This window comes from Camelus dromedarius, chromosome 35 (genome assembly GCF_036321535.1).
Source record: "Camelus dromedarius isolate mCamDro1 chromosome 35, mCamDro1.pat, whole genome shotgun sequence".
Classification (NCBI taxonomy): domain Eukaryota; kingdom Metazoa; phylum Chordata; class Mammalia; order Artiodactyla; family Camelidae; genus Camelus; species Camelus dromedarius.
The window spans coordinates 7,522,928-7,541,176 of record NC_087470.1 but is presented as its reverse complement, the minus strand read 5'-3'; the positions used below and the strand labels follow the sequence as shown (position 1 = coordinate 7,541,176).

General features: G+C 33.7%; 1 long non-coding RNA gene across 3 annotated transcripts in view; it reads left to right on the top strand.

Moving 5' to 3' along the window:
* The window catches only part of LOC135319963 (uncharacterized), a 66,053-nt gene that overhangs the window by 444 nt on the left and 47,360 nt on the right, over nt 1-18,249 (top strand). The gene's annotated exons all lie outside the window — the stretch shown is intronic.

Genomic DNA, 18,249 nt, shown 5'->3' with positions numbered 1-18,249 from the left:
TGTGTACACCGAGGGTCAGGAGCGGGGACGCAGGTGTAATGGGAAAGGGGCTGAGAAAGTACTGAAAGAGTTAAAGAGAAGTGTGTAAATCACATTATGTTAATTTTTATATTTTAAGTGTGTCAAAGTCAGAGTTTATCATGCTTTTACTTTCTTGTCTTTAAAGGCATGCAATCATTTATTTTATACTTAAAATATGCTTCTCATCTTATCTCGTTTTCAAGTCAAAATACTGCCATGGTTGACATTTTCTCATAATATAGTGAAAATCTTCAACATGTGTGAATATAAACTCATCGAAAAAATCTTGCAGCATTCCATGGTGAGTAGTCTTGTTAAAAATAATATCCGGGCCATTACTAAATTATTACAAAAATATAAATTTTTTGAATCACTTTTAGAAGTTCCACACACAGTGGTATTTTTAAAACACCAACCACTGCATAGTGCTTAAGACCATTTAAGATGAAATATATTCAAACCTAAAACTTTAGAATACTCAAAAGGCAGGATAATGGCTGTTTTTTCATTGCAATTACACTTTTTCTTCGTAAGTGCAAAATACGAAGGTATTCAGCTAAATTTTGTATATCTTTATTCAAAAGGTGAAATTAGAATATAATCTCATTTTTTATTTTAAGGCTATATTTCCCATAAAAATTGGTATTTTTATATGTAGGATCTTAATTGTCCATTCATTTGTTTTTTCTTTTGGTTTATTTTCTTTAACAGAGAGTGCATTGTTGTGTCTTGTTAAGAGTTTTTAATTCTCCTAACTTATTCCAAGAGACTTTCTCACACTGATAGTAAATAAGGGGAGAGGCCTTATAGTAACTGTGCATCTTTTCATGTAGTCAGGATTTTTTTTTTTTTGGATGACTTTTTTTTTACAACTTCCACTTGGTTCACAATATTCCCATTATGACAACTCAATAAAAAATTGTAATCTATTTACACCAAGATACTTATGTCAGCACAGTGCTTTTGCTGATATGATTTTACATTAGATTATAATATTTTATTTGATTTACATATATACTAATACATATTTTACATATGTACACACATATATGAATATCTCCTAAATGCCATTAATTTGCATGGGGTGGTAGCTGGTAACATGTGATCTTTCTGACCATTGGTTATTCTTATGTGTGTCTAACGTACTTCTTAGAACAGATACTAGAACATCACACCTCTCATTATACAGTATTTTAAAGGTTATATTTTATTTTACTTATTTTTAAATATTTTTTATTGAGTAATAGTCATTTTACAATGTTATGACAAATTCCAGTGTAGAGCAATTTTTTCAGTTATACATGAACGTACATACATTCATTGCCACTTTTTTTTTTTGCTGTGAGTTACCACAAGATCTTGCATATATTTAAGATTCCACACATGAGTGATCTCATATGGTATTCCCCTTTCTCTTTCTCTTCTGCTCCACCTAGAATAACATTCTCCAGGAGCATCCATGTCTCTGCAAATGGCGTTATGTTGTCAGTTTTTGTGGCTGAATAGTATCCCATCATATAAATATCCCACATCTTTATCCAGTCATCTGTTGATGGACATTTTAGGCTGTTTCCATGTCTTAGCTGTTGTAAATAGTGTAGAGAAATCAGCTGAAAAACTTATGGGGGTTCCCTTGTAACTCACTCTTTGTTTTTCTCTCGCTTCCTTTAGGATCATTTCTTTATTCTTGACTCTGGCTATCTTGATTAGGATATGCCTTGGTGTGGGTATGTTTGGGTTCTTCCTGTTTGGGATCCTCTGAGCCTCCTGTGCTTGGATATGATTCCTTCTTTAGGTCTGGGAAGTTTTCAGTCATGAGTCCTTCCCATACCTTTTCAATCCCCTTTGTTATTTTTCCCCTTCTGGAACTCCTATTATGCATAGATTGGCACACTTTATATTACCCCATAGGTCCCGTATATTGTTTTCATTGTTTTTTATTTGTTTTTCTCTCAGCTGTTCTGATTGGGTGCTTCCTGTTGTCCTGTCTTCTAGATCACATATTTGTTCTTCTGTATTTTCTAGTCTGCTTTGCACAGCCTTTAGGTCAGCTCTCATCTCAGACAATGAGTTTACTAATTCTACTTGGTTCTTCTTTATAGTTTCTATTTCATTTTTGACATATTTTATATCCCTAAACACTATTTTTTTAGTTCCTTCAGTACTTTGATCACTCTTTTTTTGAAACCTTGATCTAGTAGGCCATCAATGTCTTTTTCCTTGATCATGCTTTCAGGGGATTTCTCTTGATCTTTTAATTGGGAGTGGTTTCTCTGCTTCTTCACATTGCTCATATCTCTCTGGCACCATGGCTTAAGGAGTATCAGTTACCTACTTAATCTGGAGATGGTGTGCCCTTAATGATTTGATCGAGAGGTCTTTGTGTCTTCGCCCTGCTTCGCGAACTCAGCTTGCTGTTTCATAGGCCTTCTGTTGGCGCCCTCATCTGTGCTGCTCTCAGTGGCTGTTGGCTAGCAGATTGTGTCCCCTCCTAACACTAGGTCAGGAGCTGAGCTCTTACCCGGTGGGCGGGCAAGTCACTCCCCCTCCTGATGCCACAGTCAGATGCTGTGATCAGGGGGAGGCAGGTGGGCAGATCACACCCCGTCCCAGCACCGTGGTCAGGTGCTGTGTTCCTGCCAGGAAGGTGGTTGGCTGCCCACCTGCCCTCTCCTCGTGCTGGTCACTCTGCTGCTCTGTGCAGCTGCCTGCTCTGCCTCGGGTAGGCGGTCTGTAGGTGGGCTCGGGGAAGACTGCGGAACTGCCCCACCTATGCTCTGTGCCAAATCTGAGCTCCTTGTTTCTCTTGGCAGCACAAGTTCTCTGAGGTGTCAGGGTAGAAAGATCCTCTCTGCCTCGGGCTATAAACAAGTCTCAGTCCTGCCTAGGAGGTTGTGGAGCCCCCACGTGCAGATTCAGGCCTCAGCCCCGCCCCAGCCCAGGCACTATGCACAGGAGGAGATGGTAGCTGTGGCTGAGCCCTGCCTCTCTTCTTGCGAGATGTGCCAGTAATGGCACAGGTCTGAGGAGACAAAGGCTACAGCACCCCTCCCCCCAGGGCACATGCCTGTTTACAGTTTTGTTTATCTTCTGAGTTAAAATTTACCTGACAATGAAATGTATAAATTAGGCTTTTGAGGTTCATCCTTGTATCAGTAGTTGATTCTTTTTTATTGTTGAGTAGTATTCCATTGTTTGAATATACTATCATTTGTTTTATCCATTCTCCTACTGATAAATACTTGGGCTTTGGATATCTTTTTTTGCAAGCAAACTTTTTTTAAAAAATGCAAATATAGTATACATGCTTAAATGTGAACACATCTTAAGTATACAGCTCAGTGATTTTTCACAAAGTAAACACATCTATGTAACCTTCATCCAGTCAAGAAACAGGACATTGCTGTTCCACTTTGGGTTTCTTCCCAGTTACTACGGCACCCCTTTGATAGACTCACCATCCTAAATTCAGCCACCATGGATTGTTTTTTTTGCTTTTGAAATTTTTGGTCCCGTACTTTCCACTCAAAATTATGTAAGATTCATCCACTAGTGTTTTCTGTAAACTAGTATATTTTTTTATTGCTTTAAAGTATACAACTTGTATGCATGTGCCACCAGTTATGGTTATGTATTTATTGTTGACAAGTGTTTGGGTCATTTTCTATTTGGGGGTATAACAAATAGTGATTATGAGAATTTTCTGGATGTCCTTTGGTGCTCAGATGTAGAAGTTTCTGAAGGGTACACACATGGGTTACCCTTGGTAATAGGGTGTGGGTGTGTGTGTATGTGTATGTGTGTGTGTACATATATACACACACACACACACATATATAACTTTCATTCAAAAAGCCTATTTCCAAAGTATTTGTAAGAATCTATATTCCCACTGGCCATGTGTAAGAGTCCCCATTGCTTGTTGCCCTCACCAATGCTTCGTATCACTTAATAACTAAGTATTCTAGTGGATGTCTAATGGTGTTCCAAGTGTGGTTTTAGTCCGTATTTCCATTATTACTAAAGAGGTCAGCCCCTTTTCATAGCTTATGTGGATTTTTTTGTGTGTGTGTGAAGCAACTGTTCAATTATTTTGCATATTTTAATATTGAGGTTCTGCCTTTTTCTCCACTGGTTTTTGTTCTTTATATGCCCTAGATACAAGTCTTTTGTTGGATATAGGTATAGTAAATATATTTTCCCACCGTGTGGCTTAGCTTTTCACTTTCTTAATGGTATCTCTTGATAAAAATAATTCTTAATTTTACTGAAGCCCAACTTAAAACTCTTCTTTTATGTTTCATGCTTTGTCTGGTTTAAGAACTCTTTGCCACTTCAAAGTCATTAAAATATCTCCTACACTATTTTCTAGATGCTTTATTTTGTTGGGGGATTAGGTTATTTATTTTAATGGAGGTACTGGGAGTTGAACCCAAGACCTTATGCATGCTAAGCACACATTACACCTGAGCTTTACCCTCCCCCAGATGCTTTGCTTTATGTTTCAAATATATTAGTTTTATAATCTATCTAAAGTTACTGTTCATGTATGGTACAGGGTTTAATTCAATGCTGTTCCATTGGTCTATATGTCTAACTTTAGGTAGTTATCACATAGACTTAATATTGTTTTATAAGTCCTTTAACATTGTTCTTTAATATCATCTTGGCTATTGTTGGCCCTTCACGCTTCTCTATGTATTTAGATTCAGCTTGTCAAGTTCTACAAAAAAACAGTAACAACAATTAAGTGTTGGGGATTTTGATGTGCACATATAAATCTTTGAATCAGTTGAAGGGGAACTGACATCTTTAAAATGCTGAGCCCTCCAATCCATAAAGTTGGATTACCTCCCCTATATTTATTTTTATCACTGCTGTAACAAATTATCACAAATTTTGCAGCTTAAAGCAACACAAACTTATTATTTTATGGTTCTGTAGGTCAAGTCAGGAACAGGTATCATTTGGCTAAAAATCAAGATGTCAGCAGGGCTGTATGCCCTTCTGTAGGTCAAGGGAAGAATATATTTCCTTGTCTTTTCCAGCTTCTAGAGTTCACCCACATTTCTTTACCCATGGCCCTTCCTCTATCTTCAAAGCTAACAGCTTTACAGCTTTCTAATCCTTCTTCCAAAGTCATATCTTTCTGACCACAGCTGGGAAAGATTTTCAATTTTTAAGGACTCCTGTTGTTACACTAGGCCCATGTAGATAATCCAGGCTAATCTCCCTGTCTCAGAGTCCTTAACCTGATACATCTGCAAAATCCCCTTTGCCATGTAAAATAGCATATTCACAGATTTCAGGATTAGAGCATGGATATAGGTAGGGGTCAGCGTGGTGCACTATTCTGTTTATCAAACTGTTTAACATTTGACGCTTTCTGACAAACGTACAAGATAGAAGATCCTGATAATTTTTAGAATGCTTCCTCTGCAAAATATTGGGCACTGAGTTTATTTGAAAGGACTGAAAATAATATTACCACAGGAATGGTTTCCTAATTCTACTGACATTTACTTACTTTATACTTAAATACCCAAAATGGTCAGCCAGGAGTGGGATCTTGGCAAATAAAATAAAAGTATAATTCAAGCTTTTACCACTGAATTTACTAGCTAATTCTATTTTAGAAACAGACAGAAAATAAAACAATTTAGAGTAAGTCTGATTACTTATATATTAAGTGAAAATTAAGTTTTAAAAGCATGTCTGAATATGGGATAAAGTAAGCATCATAAAATGTAATGTTAATATTTAGTACCTGCAAATCTCAAACTCCCAATTTATAAACAAGTTCATACTGTATAGCACAAGGAACTATATCCAATACTGTTTTGTAGTAACTTATGGTGAAAAAGAGTATGAAAATTAATATATGTATGTTCATGTATGACTGAAGCATTGTGCTGTACACCAGAAATTGACACATTGTAAACTGACTACATATATATATATTTGAAAGGGCTGAAAAGACTATATATACCAAGAAAAAAAATTAGATTGATAACCAACAAAAAAATCTGTCAGTAATATAATGCTAGAAACACAGACACAAAAGAAAATCTCAGGCATACATCTGTTTATAGAGTCCTAGAAAAAATAGTGCCTATGCAAGCCCCTGATAAACATGAGAAAATAGGAAAGGCAATATAAAAGTTCAAAATGCTTTGCTATGTAAGAGCTGCAAGGTGACTCAGACACAAACTTAAGTGGTCAAAATGTTTATATAATTAATGATAACTTAAAGTAATTGAGGACATCATTTTAAATGAGATAAAAATAGCTGCTCAATTTTCATATTACTAAGCAAGTCATTTCTGTTTATAGTAGGTTTATATTATTTTTATATGTATTTATATTTTATAAAGACATCAACTTAGATCCTGGCTGATAACTGACAGTGGAGCAACTGATTGATTTAAATGGGTATCATAGACTTATCAGATTTCATATGCTTTAAATATACATTAATTATTAGCTGTCAGGAAGAGTTCAATTTTCATTTATTCTAACACAGCTGTGTCACAGGCAGGTTACTCTGTATTTACAATGGAGAATCATGATAGACATAAAGATATCAAGCCTTATTGATCTTCATAGGGGTGCTTTTATAAGAAAAGGAGAATAAAATAGGAAAAATCTAAAATACTACTTTTTTTATAGTGTTCTAACAGTTTTATCTTATTTTTATTTTTTTACTGAGTTATAGTCCGTTTACAGTGTTGTGTCAATTTCTGGTGTACAGCACAATTTTTCAGTACTTTACGAATATACGTATATTTGTTTTCATATTTTTTCCCCATGAGCTACTACAAAATTTTGAATATATTTCCCTGTGCTATACAGTATAAACTTGTTTATCTATTCTATATATACCTGTCAGTATTTACAAATCTTGAACTTCCAGTCTGTCCCTACTCACACCCTGTAAAATACTATTAAATCAACATATATTTATGAAGAACTATGAAAAATGGGAAACTATAAGTTGTTTCTTTAAATTGGAGCAAAGAGAACTACTTTAACTGGAAAATAGTTAAAATCTGGCAAGTTTTATGATTTCATGTTCACCCCTGACAGCTTTTTTTCCTCCTTTCTCCTTCAATCTTTTTTGGAACTTCTAAAGAATTAAATTAAAAAAAAGAAAAAAAAAAGAAAGAAAGAAAGAATAAAAGAAAATTAAGAAACAGATTTGCATCTAAAATAACCTCCTAACTGGAAAGATTGTATACTTTGTGAAAAATTTACAGCTGCCGACTTATGATCTATGTCTCTGTCCACACTGCCTTACTTGTTAGGAAGGGTCTTAAAAAAAAAAAAAAGTAAAGAAAAATAGCAAATTATAATGGCTTTTACATTTTAAATCCTTTTCTATGTGTCTACAATCTGCTCTATCATGAGTTATTAAGATAAACATTATCAGCTATACTCTACTTTCCTATCATGCATATTGTGACTCTGAGAAGCATGCACGCTCTAACTTACCATCTGCAGGTGGTGTACAGGTTAATGCAGTTCTTTTGACAATATATGGTTTTGTAGTCTAGTTGTCTAACTACTACATAATGGAAAAGATGTAGAACTACTGGTACCACTGCCCTCGGTCTCTGTCATTTACCTTAAACATACCTGGAAAAGTAGATTCAAAAACTCATTGGCAAGAACATTTTTCACACTCCAGAGATGATATTCCTCTAGAGTTAAGATGGCCATTCTGAAAGAGAAACAATATTTAAGAATATCTTAAATCTTCATCTTCTTATATTATTTGAATAAAATCTGTTTTATTAAACTTGCAATGGTCATTTGTCTGAAAGAAAACTAATGATTTAATGTAGATGCTATGTGTTCATCTGAAAGTAGGCCAGCAAGAATAAGTTCAAAAGTAACCAAACTCTGAAGTAGTCAGTCACAACGTGGGCAATTTATCACCAAAAATCTTCTTCCTCCAGTAAGACCTGGGAAATAACTCACAGTATCTTCTGGTTCAAGGTGAAGTTTACTAACAGAACCCACAAAAGGTTCTGGTTAGAGGAAAAGGACTATTTACTAACTTTGAAAGCATCTTTCCAAACTCTCTGGATTATGCCCTTTGACCCTAACAATTTTCTAAGATCTTCTTTAAAACATCTGGCAATATTATTAGACTTCTTAAGAGATTTAAAAGAACTAAATATATATAATAAATGAGTATCTATATTAACATTTCCTCAAAATAAAATTTAACATTACTTTCACAAGTTGAATAAAGCAGTATTTTTTTTTTTTTGGTGTCAAAGTGTACCAAAAATTACATTTATATACAGTAGACAATATTTCTTGGCAGGCAAATATATAACCAAATGCTTCTTACTTCATGTTTTGAACAATCACCTTAACAATCCTAGATGAATAATAATGTTCTTAGCTTTTATTACTTAATTATATTTTTATTATCTAATGATTTATTATTTAATGATATTTAATAATTATTATTAATGATATTCATGTATTCATTCAATATATAATACCATTTATTATAAGAAAAGATTTTAAAGCACTATGATGGTAATTATTGGCTTTCATGATGCAACTTCCATTAAAGTATATTAATACCAATGTAATGGTACAAAATAATGGGTAATATTGTCACAGTCTAGTCACCAGTGAATATGGGTAATAGGTTTGTTTGAAAGGTCCAAATTCTATTCTAAATTTTTACCATTTCATTATTATGGTTACACGGAGATGGAGCAGCTAAATGATCTTTTTTTTTAATGTTCAAAAGTACAGCCATAAGAAGAAACACGGTCTTACATAAAAATAGACAGCGATGATAACCTCCATACTTATCAAACACCCAGAAAAAAGGCAATGGAAAATGTATCTCTACATAAGGTATTTCCTAACAGAAACTTTCCTATGTTTCTGTTTTCATATATACCAAATAGAAATGGCTACCTTAGTTTTGGGCAGAAAAGTAAATGAAGACAGTTATCTGAATTGCCAAACAAAGATCAAGCCCTGAAAAATTCATTTCTATTATTTATTTCTGTTGAGTGTCACTTAATAAGACTATGATGATTTCTTCTGGATTTGTGATTGAAAAAAAAAGTTACTTATTTTTCTAAGCCTGTATAAGACCACTATGGTCTACATCCTACCATCTGCTACTTGGTACATGTCAACATTTGAATAGAAAGGGTCAAATTAACTCATATGTGTCTCACATATATGGATTATCTTCAGTTTCACAGGGATACATAGACATTAAGGCAAACCTATTATAATATCTTTAATAAATGTTGTGAAACTAAAAAAAATTCAAGGCTTTATTCTTTGTAAAGTACATGCTCGTTTCTGCTATTATACACTTATTCTGGCTGCTATTAAAAAACTTAGAACAGACCCTCACCAATAGTATTGAAAAAAAAATTTTAAAACTATATTCACCACCCAGATTGAGATAAAAAATAATTTCCATCATCCCAGATATTCTATGGTCCTTCCCAGTTAAATCACCCATCTCCAAAATCACTATTGTAACACTTATTAACATGAGTTGTCTCTGTTCTAGAATTTCATATAAATTGAATTGTACAATGTGTTCTTTTATTCTGTGGCTTCTTTTGCTCAATATAAGCTTTGTCTTACCATAATGTATTAAAATGGGAGAAGTAAAGATTATAAACTACAGATGGCAAGGGCTGTCTCTACTTAATTTTTATAAAATGCCTAGCTTATAAAATATAAGGTTTTTATGTAAATAACACTTAATGGAGTTGTTTAAAGGTGGAATGGGCTTTCCTTAGGGACAACTTGGAGGAATTGTAACCACAGGTCCAAATAAGCATTTAGCAGGGATGATGTGGAAGAGATTCAAGTATGTATATGTAAGGTATGTATAACAATTCAGAATATAATGTATATTTAGAAAAGAATAAATTAGTCTCTGCTAGACTCAACTTTGTGGTGTCATGTGCATTCTATGTATCTTCTACAATGTTGGATACATCCACATGTAATTCCTTTAAAACCAGAAACACAAATCAGTAGTTAGGATAGAGAAGGTATAATTTTAATTAGCCAGTAGCTGAAGTATAAAGTATTTTCGGTCAACTTTTTTTTCTTTTTTTAATTACAGAAATAGATTGCTTGTTTGCCTTAAAAATTTATGACAATTTTCCAGTGGTTTCATTTTTTTAATATAATACATTCAGCTTATTAAATTTTCTAAGGCAAATTCTCTTCCCAATTTTGCATTTTTGGCTATGAATATTTTGAGTAGCATAATATAGAACCTAGAAGTAGTAAGAAATCTTTTTCTCAACCTCCTTTAAAAAATTCTTCACTCTACGTTCCTGTTGGAAGTTTACATTCAAGAAGATGTATACAATCAGACTTTACCAGGGTATCATCGGTGCAGCTGTCCTTCCAGACCTCTAAATGTGAAACCACGTGTCTCTCAGTTCAACCCTAGAGAGAACTCCATCACCGTCAATATCAAATACCTTGAAGCAAACTAAAGAAAAGAAACTCTTATGGAGGGAAATTACTTTCATATTCTGAAATATAATACATTTTATTACAAGCTGCCCTAGTAAAATTACTTAGTTCCTCAAACAATTACATTCTGGATTAAGTTCTTATTTGGAGGAGATTGTGTCATTAAAGTCCTTTGAACTTGTAGGCATTCCTGTACACTTCACAAGTCTCTCTCCTTATATCATTAGCCAGCTTAGAGAACTCTATCCTTCACCTAAATCTAAAGTTAAATTTCTTGCAAACTGAAAAAGAAGGGCCAAGTTACTATACAATATTTCACAGATTTTGAGAAGGTAATTCAAGCTTTTAAATTAATTTCTAATATTTAAAACTGATCACTTCAGAGTTGATTCTTACAATGTTGAAAATATTCCATCTACATTAAGAATCAACAAAAAGCTGGTACAGTCAGCCCCCTGTATCCATTGGTTCTGCATTCACAGGTATAAACAATAGATCAAAAATTATATATATATATATATATATATAAATTTTCCCAGAAATTTCTCAAAAGCAAAACTTTAATTTGCTATTCACTGACAACTATTTACATATCATTTACATTGTATTTACAAATAATTACATTGTATTAGGTATTACAAGTAATCTAGAAATGACTGAAATTATACAAGAGGATGTGCATAGGTTATATGCAAATACTATGCCATTTTACATAAGGACTTGAGCATCCATGGATTTGGTATCTGAGGGGGTCTCAGAACCAATCCTCAGCAGATAATGAGAGATGACTGTATAAAGATTTTGCCTCTCCAGTGTAATTAAAGTGCACCCAATATTTTTGCCTAAGAACAATCTCAAATCTTCAATGAAGTTTATACACAACAAGCTAAAAATCCAAAATATCAGCACTTTGCTAATTAACATCAATATCAGCAAAATTGCTCGTTAGTCTAGTTAGTTAACTTCCACTAGTCCACTGGCAAAAAATTAATTAAAAAAAAATTTAAGACAATAATTAACCTCAATTGAGAAACAAAGACTTCAGCCTCTTTAATACCAGAACTTTAATGTGAACAAATAATCTATCACAAAGCCAGGTTAGAGTAATGGTATACTTTCAGGGAAGATAAAAGAAATCTAAATTTTTAAGATTAAATAATTATCTACTTCACACACCCTTGTGTGTAATAATTATGTATTAATTATGCTATTAAATTAACTGAGTACATCACAGTACAACATTACTAAAGAATATTGAACTAATAAGTATCATACCCAAAATACGCAGTATTTGTGAAGCTGTATTTTAGAAATATGCAGAGATAATGACCCTAGTGAATATATAAGAATTAGGTTCCAATTAAATGTAAACTGCTGCATTTTCATAACCAAATATGGTTAAGATTTATTAATGTAATATGCTCATAAATTACACTATAATATTTTAGCTAGGTTTAAAAGATAAATTTAGTATTTAATAAAATTGTTTTATCATAAATTTAATTTTGCTAATATCAATATACACAGTGCTAGAAAATAAGTTGGAATTCAAGTTAAGCAAGACAAATTTTCTATATAGACTACCAGAAAATATTTTCTATATGCTTAACATTTTCAAACACATCATGAATGATGTAGTTCATTTATCATGAATTGTACATTCATCTGGAAAATCAACCATTATTAATAACAAAGATCTTAAATTACTCCACAGTAAAAAAGAATAGATGATTGAACCTTTACACTGACCTCAGTAAAACCTCAGCAAGAGATTGCTATTTGCCAAAGGGATGAAAATTCAAGCCTTAATCAGATGATTTTTTACATGAATGGATGCTAATTTTTTTCTCTGTATAGCTTCCAAATTTTGTGATGTTTAACACACTTACATTTCTGTCTTTCAGCCAGAGGTCCTCTGCAACAAGCTGATAACCCACAGGATATCTCCTTAAAATCTATGTGGCTGTCATGATTTTCACCAAAAGCATTAAATAAACCTGTAAAATAGGAACACAGAATAAATCACAGCCAACAAACTTCCTGTTAATAATGACATGCTTATGAAAGGAGGCATGACTCGCATAAACTGACTTAGTTTTTAAGTTATCAGTAGTTTCCACTGTCTTAGGAAGTTTTTTTTTTTCCCCCTGGAATAATTATAACCAAAATTTAACTTCCTAGAAGAAAATACTATCATTTAGTGTTTGGTTTTGTCTGCCTACCTGTCTCTATCTTATATTAATTCCAAAAGTCAAAAGTGATTGTAGAATGTAAAAAATAAAAATATATTTTAAAAATTTAACTGGAAAAAAGTCAGAGACCACAATTATCCTAATTTAGAAAGACTAAGAAGAAAAAAGAAAAAAGAAGAAGAAAAGTTGAACTCTATCAAAGATATACTGTGTTGTTATTAACAAGCTTCATACAACTCCTTCATGAAGCAAATAAAACTAACACACTATATTATAAGAGAAAGAAATTCTGTACTGCAGTCTTCATTGTACCACTTAATCTGTATAAATAAATATATTAAATTTCAGAAATAAAGGGCAATTTATAACCTAATCTTGTGGTTTTTAAACTTTTCATAAAAAATAAATGGAATCATTTTGTTTTCAAATGAAATGATTTCTCAATCTCTAATTCTAAAAAGGTAAAAACATAACTGCACTGCTGAAGTGGAAGCCCTGTCTGTTCTAGCTCCCCTAAGAAATATTTCTAAAACACACTAGAAACCTGAAGAATACAGACTGTCTATTTCAAGAATCTAATTCTGTGCCCTCAAAGAGCAGAAAATTGAAGCTAAGAAGTAGTTAAATGTCTTGCTAAAAGTAAGAAATTTTTTTAAAAAGGTCTGAATCAGAAGCAGAACCCAAGCTTTCAGATTTCAAATACAGTTTTTGTGATTATCAGCCACAACTACTCCTTGTAAACCTCATTTAATATATATATATAGTAGTGAAAAGTTTAGAGCTAAGTGGGGACCTTAGAGATGGTCTAGTCCAGTGGTTTCTTAATTTTTTAAGGGTGGGGGAAGGATACAGCAGTGGAACCTTCTTCTATATAAAAGAAATACAATAGACACTACTCAGCTGAGGAAGAGTTGAGGTCACGTGTGGAAGCTAGAGCTTTGCCTATTCAGTGTCCACCACCCTGACCTTGCACCAGATGCTGAGGCACCGCACTGGAGCACAGTTTCATGATTGTCTTGGCCAAACTGATTTTATATATGAGAATATTCAGGTGCAGAAAGGTAAACCAACTTACACAAGGCTCCAAAGGTGGAACAAGGCTCACGTGTTTACCAAAGAACATTTGTAGAAAATAGAAGGATTCCCACCTTCACTCAGAGATGGACGAATTGGTGGTGAAGCCAATGGGCCAAATGTCTCTAAATCAAATCATCCAGTTTGGGATTGAGCCCTCAGCAACCAACAGCATTTCTCCAGATGAATGATGTCTGATTCCTCCACTGACAATCAAATCAAAAAAGATTATAAAATCTCACTCTTCTCTTCTGGGCAATTAATTAGTTCATCCTGATAATGTAACTTCTAAAGATACATTTTAATTTCCCAGTTAAACTGTTAAAAAAACTACCTAAAACAAAAACTCTGAAAGACAAATATACTGTATCTAATACAAGTGGCATGCAAATTAAATTCAAATTAACATAAAAGAGGCTTTAAAATTGGAAAAAAATTTGCAATTTCCCATTAAGCAGGCTGTTTAATTCCAACATGTAAAATAATAAACTAAGATATTTATTTTTTGCTTCCCACACTTTTATCTGTATTCACTTTGGTGATTTTAATCTCTATCTTGGATTTGAAAATTCCTGATCATAGTCTCTCCTGGCTACACAGGTAACACACTAATAGCAGAATCTCTGTTTGATTTATCCTGTCATTATGGTAACCACTTACACATTTAATACTTATTAAATAAATCTACAAAGGGGATAGACCTAAGCTTCTCCTTCTTGGTCCTAAAATTCTTACTAGCCCTCCTATAAAGGCAGGAGCCTCCTCTGTAGGACAGAGTGTAAATGTATCTCCTGAGAAGGATTCCCCAACAAGGGCTGTCTTTACAGCGTGCTTTTAGATAAGATGTTTTTATGGGACATTTCAATAAAAGGATCAAGGACCTAAGCTTCCCAGTATGGTGGGAGTTGTGATGGGCATGGGAGGATGCTCACTTGGGAGGATGAGATGTTAAAGACACTAACAGTGAAAAGGACAGGGCAAGATGACGGGCGATTGGGAAACAGGACCACAGAGATGCGACATCTACTTCCCACTGTCATCTAAGTGATACCTACTTGAAAGAAACATTTCTACAGTTAAATTCTATAATGCGGGGTTATTTAAATGAAGCACACATATTCTCAATGAGTACATCACATAATTTTTAGAGATTCAGAGTGCATTAGCATTTTCAGAGTACTTTTTACATCAATAACTAGTATTTATAAATTCCTGTGCGCTAAATAATTATGTGGAATTATTTCCATTTTGCTTTTAGACTTACTACAGCTTAACCTATTCACTGCACTGATACAGAGTAATTTTTCTAATGAATAAAAATGATAATGTACAAACTTGTTAAAGATTCTTTAATTTCTCCATCACCAGATTTATGAACATTTAGGCCTATGTGTCAGTTTCTTACCAGCTTTTTCACCAACACCTTACATTTAGGTTATATTGCATTACCCAGAGGTCAGGAAATGTTCTTTCACACATCCATGTCTTTATTAGCTCTTGTGTCCTCTGAGGAGAAACCTTCTCCCCACTTTCACATCCTTCCATTTTACAGCCTAACCACTAATCCTTCTGTGAACACCTTCTAATGCTTTCCAACCTCACCAGCTACCCCAGGGTCTTAGCTTCTCTCTTCCGCAACTCTCCTCCACTGTATATAGTATCGAATATTCAAGTGAAGTATGAGTCCTCATTTACAGGTCTGTGGCCTCTCTAGATTACAAAGTATTTGGATTCAGTAACCTTGTCTTTTTATCACTGTTGCTGCTAGAATTCATTTCATAGGACCTGATACATAGTAACCACATAATAAATACTTGCTGAATGAATGAATGAATGAATGAATAGCCAAGGCAATCTTCACAGCCAAGGCTTCCCCATCCCAGCTCAGTATTCTTTCTGTTACATCAAAGAGACTCTGCCCCATGAAACAACAGACCCTGCACATTTTAACAAATGTATACAATTATTAGCAACTATTATTAGAACAGAGACTAGCACTACTGTTCTCATAGTTATGTCACATAAGTAATGTATTAAAGCTCGTTCTGATTTATTTATACAAATCAGCTATGTCTGTCACCAGTTTAAATATTAGTAATTTAGAAAACAAAAGTTATTGACTTATCTACTCATCAGAAAACATTATGACAGATCTATTTACATACCTCTTTTGTCAGTTTATATACCAACTGGAAAAGAAGAGGTGTACAGTCAACTCTGAGGGTATAATTGCCTGCAAAATAAATAAGAGAGTATTTTAATACCTCCAAATGGACTTCAAACCTGTATTTAATTCTAAATTTATTTTCTAATTATAAACAAGATATAACAGATTTCAAATTGAAGGCATCATTCCTGGAGAATTAAAAATAGGGTGGACCCTACAGATTATCATATTCAGTGAAGTATGTCAGACAAAGGCAAATATCAAATTATATCACTTATATGTGGAATGTAAACAAACAAAAAAGTGATACAAATGAACTTATTTACAAACCAGAAATAGATTCACGACATAGAAAAGAAACTATGGTTACCCAAGGAGAAAGGGGGAAGGGAAGAGAGATGTTAGGAGTTCAGGATTAACAGATATACACTATTATATATGAAACAGATAAACAACAAGGACCTACTGTATAGCACAGGGAATTATATTCAGTATCTTATATAACCTATAATGGAAAAGAATCTAAAAATGTATATGTATATGTATATGTATATGTATATGTATATGTATATGTATATGTATATGTATATGTATATAACTGTGTAACTTTGCTGTACACCTGAAACTAATATTATAAATCAAATGTACTTCAGTAAAAACAAATAAATAAGATTTTAGAATAGATAGATAGGTAGGTAGATAAATAGACAGACAAACAGTCTGGCTAAAACTAAAACACAAGGTGGAAATAACTCTTCAGGAGCCAGAGAGGCTGCAGCACACACTCGGGATAGGAGACTGCAGAGGCGGACTCTGCTGCTAAGGCCGCAGCTCCTGCAGTAACACTAAGGGCCATTGCTCATTATGGCAGCAGTACCTAGGGGTCTTTGGCAAAGGAAGTGGTAAGGCCATAATGTTCATGTTTTTATTCATTCATTCAATTCAATATCAAGACTTTAGACTAGAGCATGTCAGTAACTAACATGTGTCCTGTGACACTTACCTAGAAATAACCATAATATGATGAAAGCCTACAGATGCACATGCCACATGTCAGGGTCAAAAGGAAGTCTGTAGTGGGTGCTTATTTCAGAGTTGGTCCAATATATACAGGAACTATTTCTGTATGAAATATTTTACCTCAACTTTTAAAAATAGCTCCACAGGAAGAATGTCAAAAGTACTAAAGTTTTAAGTAGTAATCCAAGATAGGCAAATGGTAAATATTCTAAAGAAATTAGGATCAATAGCTTAGTTATGAATCATATTGATTCATTTGAATCATAATAATGTTCTCTCTGATAAAATGGAGAAATGGAGGTAATATTGAGGCATCTCATAGAAAGAGGATAATCCTAGTTCATAAGTTGGAGTTGATAGACTTAAATACTGGTATACTATTTAATGACAATCTGAAATAAAATTTACCTTCTGTGTATGAGTCTGCATTGATATATGTAACCTCTCTCTCCTGGAGTGTTTTCACATTCTCCTGTAGTTGAAGCAAAGCAGTCACTTAACTCACAGCGTTTATAATTGTGGAAATACAAGCAAAACCAACAAATTAATTCAGTAAAAGAGTGGTTTGCAGATACCATTATAAATCAAACGCCTATGCCTTTGACCATAATTTTAAGAAAATGCTATTAACTGCTTGATAATATTAATGCAATTAAAACAAGAAAGAAAAATATTAGTGATGCTGTAGCCACTTTTCATAGCAACAGCACGAAGACCCAGAGGAAAACTGCCCCTGATCCCCTGCACCGTAATATGAAGGGGGAAGGCTCAGAGATGCTCAGCCTCACCCTGGATCTACTGGAAGAGAACTGCTCAAAGTAAGGCCTGGAAATCTGTACTTTTAAAGGTGTCCCTGGCAATCCTTACAGACATTAAAGTATGAGATCCCTTGACATTGGGGATCCAAGTAACTTTACCATATTAAAAGTGAGGAAGTTGGAAATTTGATTTATCAAGAATTTTTTGAAAGAGAAGATATTGATGAAAAAGAAAAAGAAAGGAGGGGAGGATAGAGAAAAAACTAGAGGGAGAGAAGAGTGGCTATTAGGACAAAGACAAGACATTTCTCTCTCACACATACATGCACACACGCACACACATTCTAGAAAAATACAGCAGAAGAAGACTAATGCCATCACACACGGGAATATGCGGAGAGAACTCTTTTCTTCTCTCTGTTTCTCTCTATCTCTCTCTCTAGCTTGCTACCTTATAAGAGCAGTTACAGTAAAAACATTTAAAGCTGTGAGTGGTCATCCCACAAATGAGAATTCTCACCTCTGC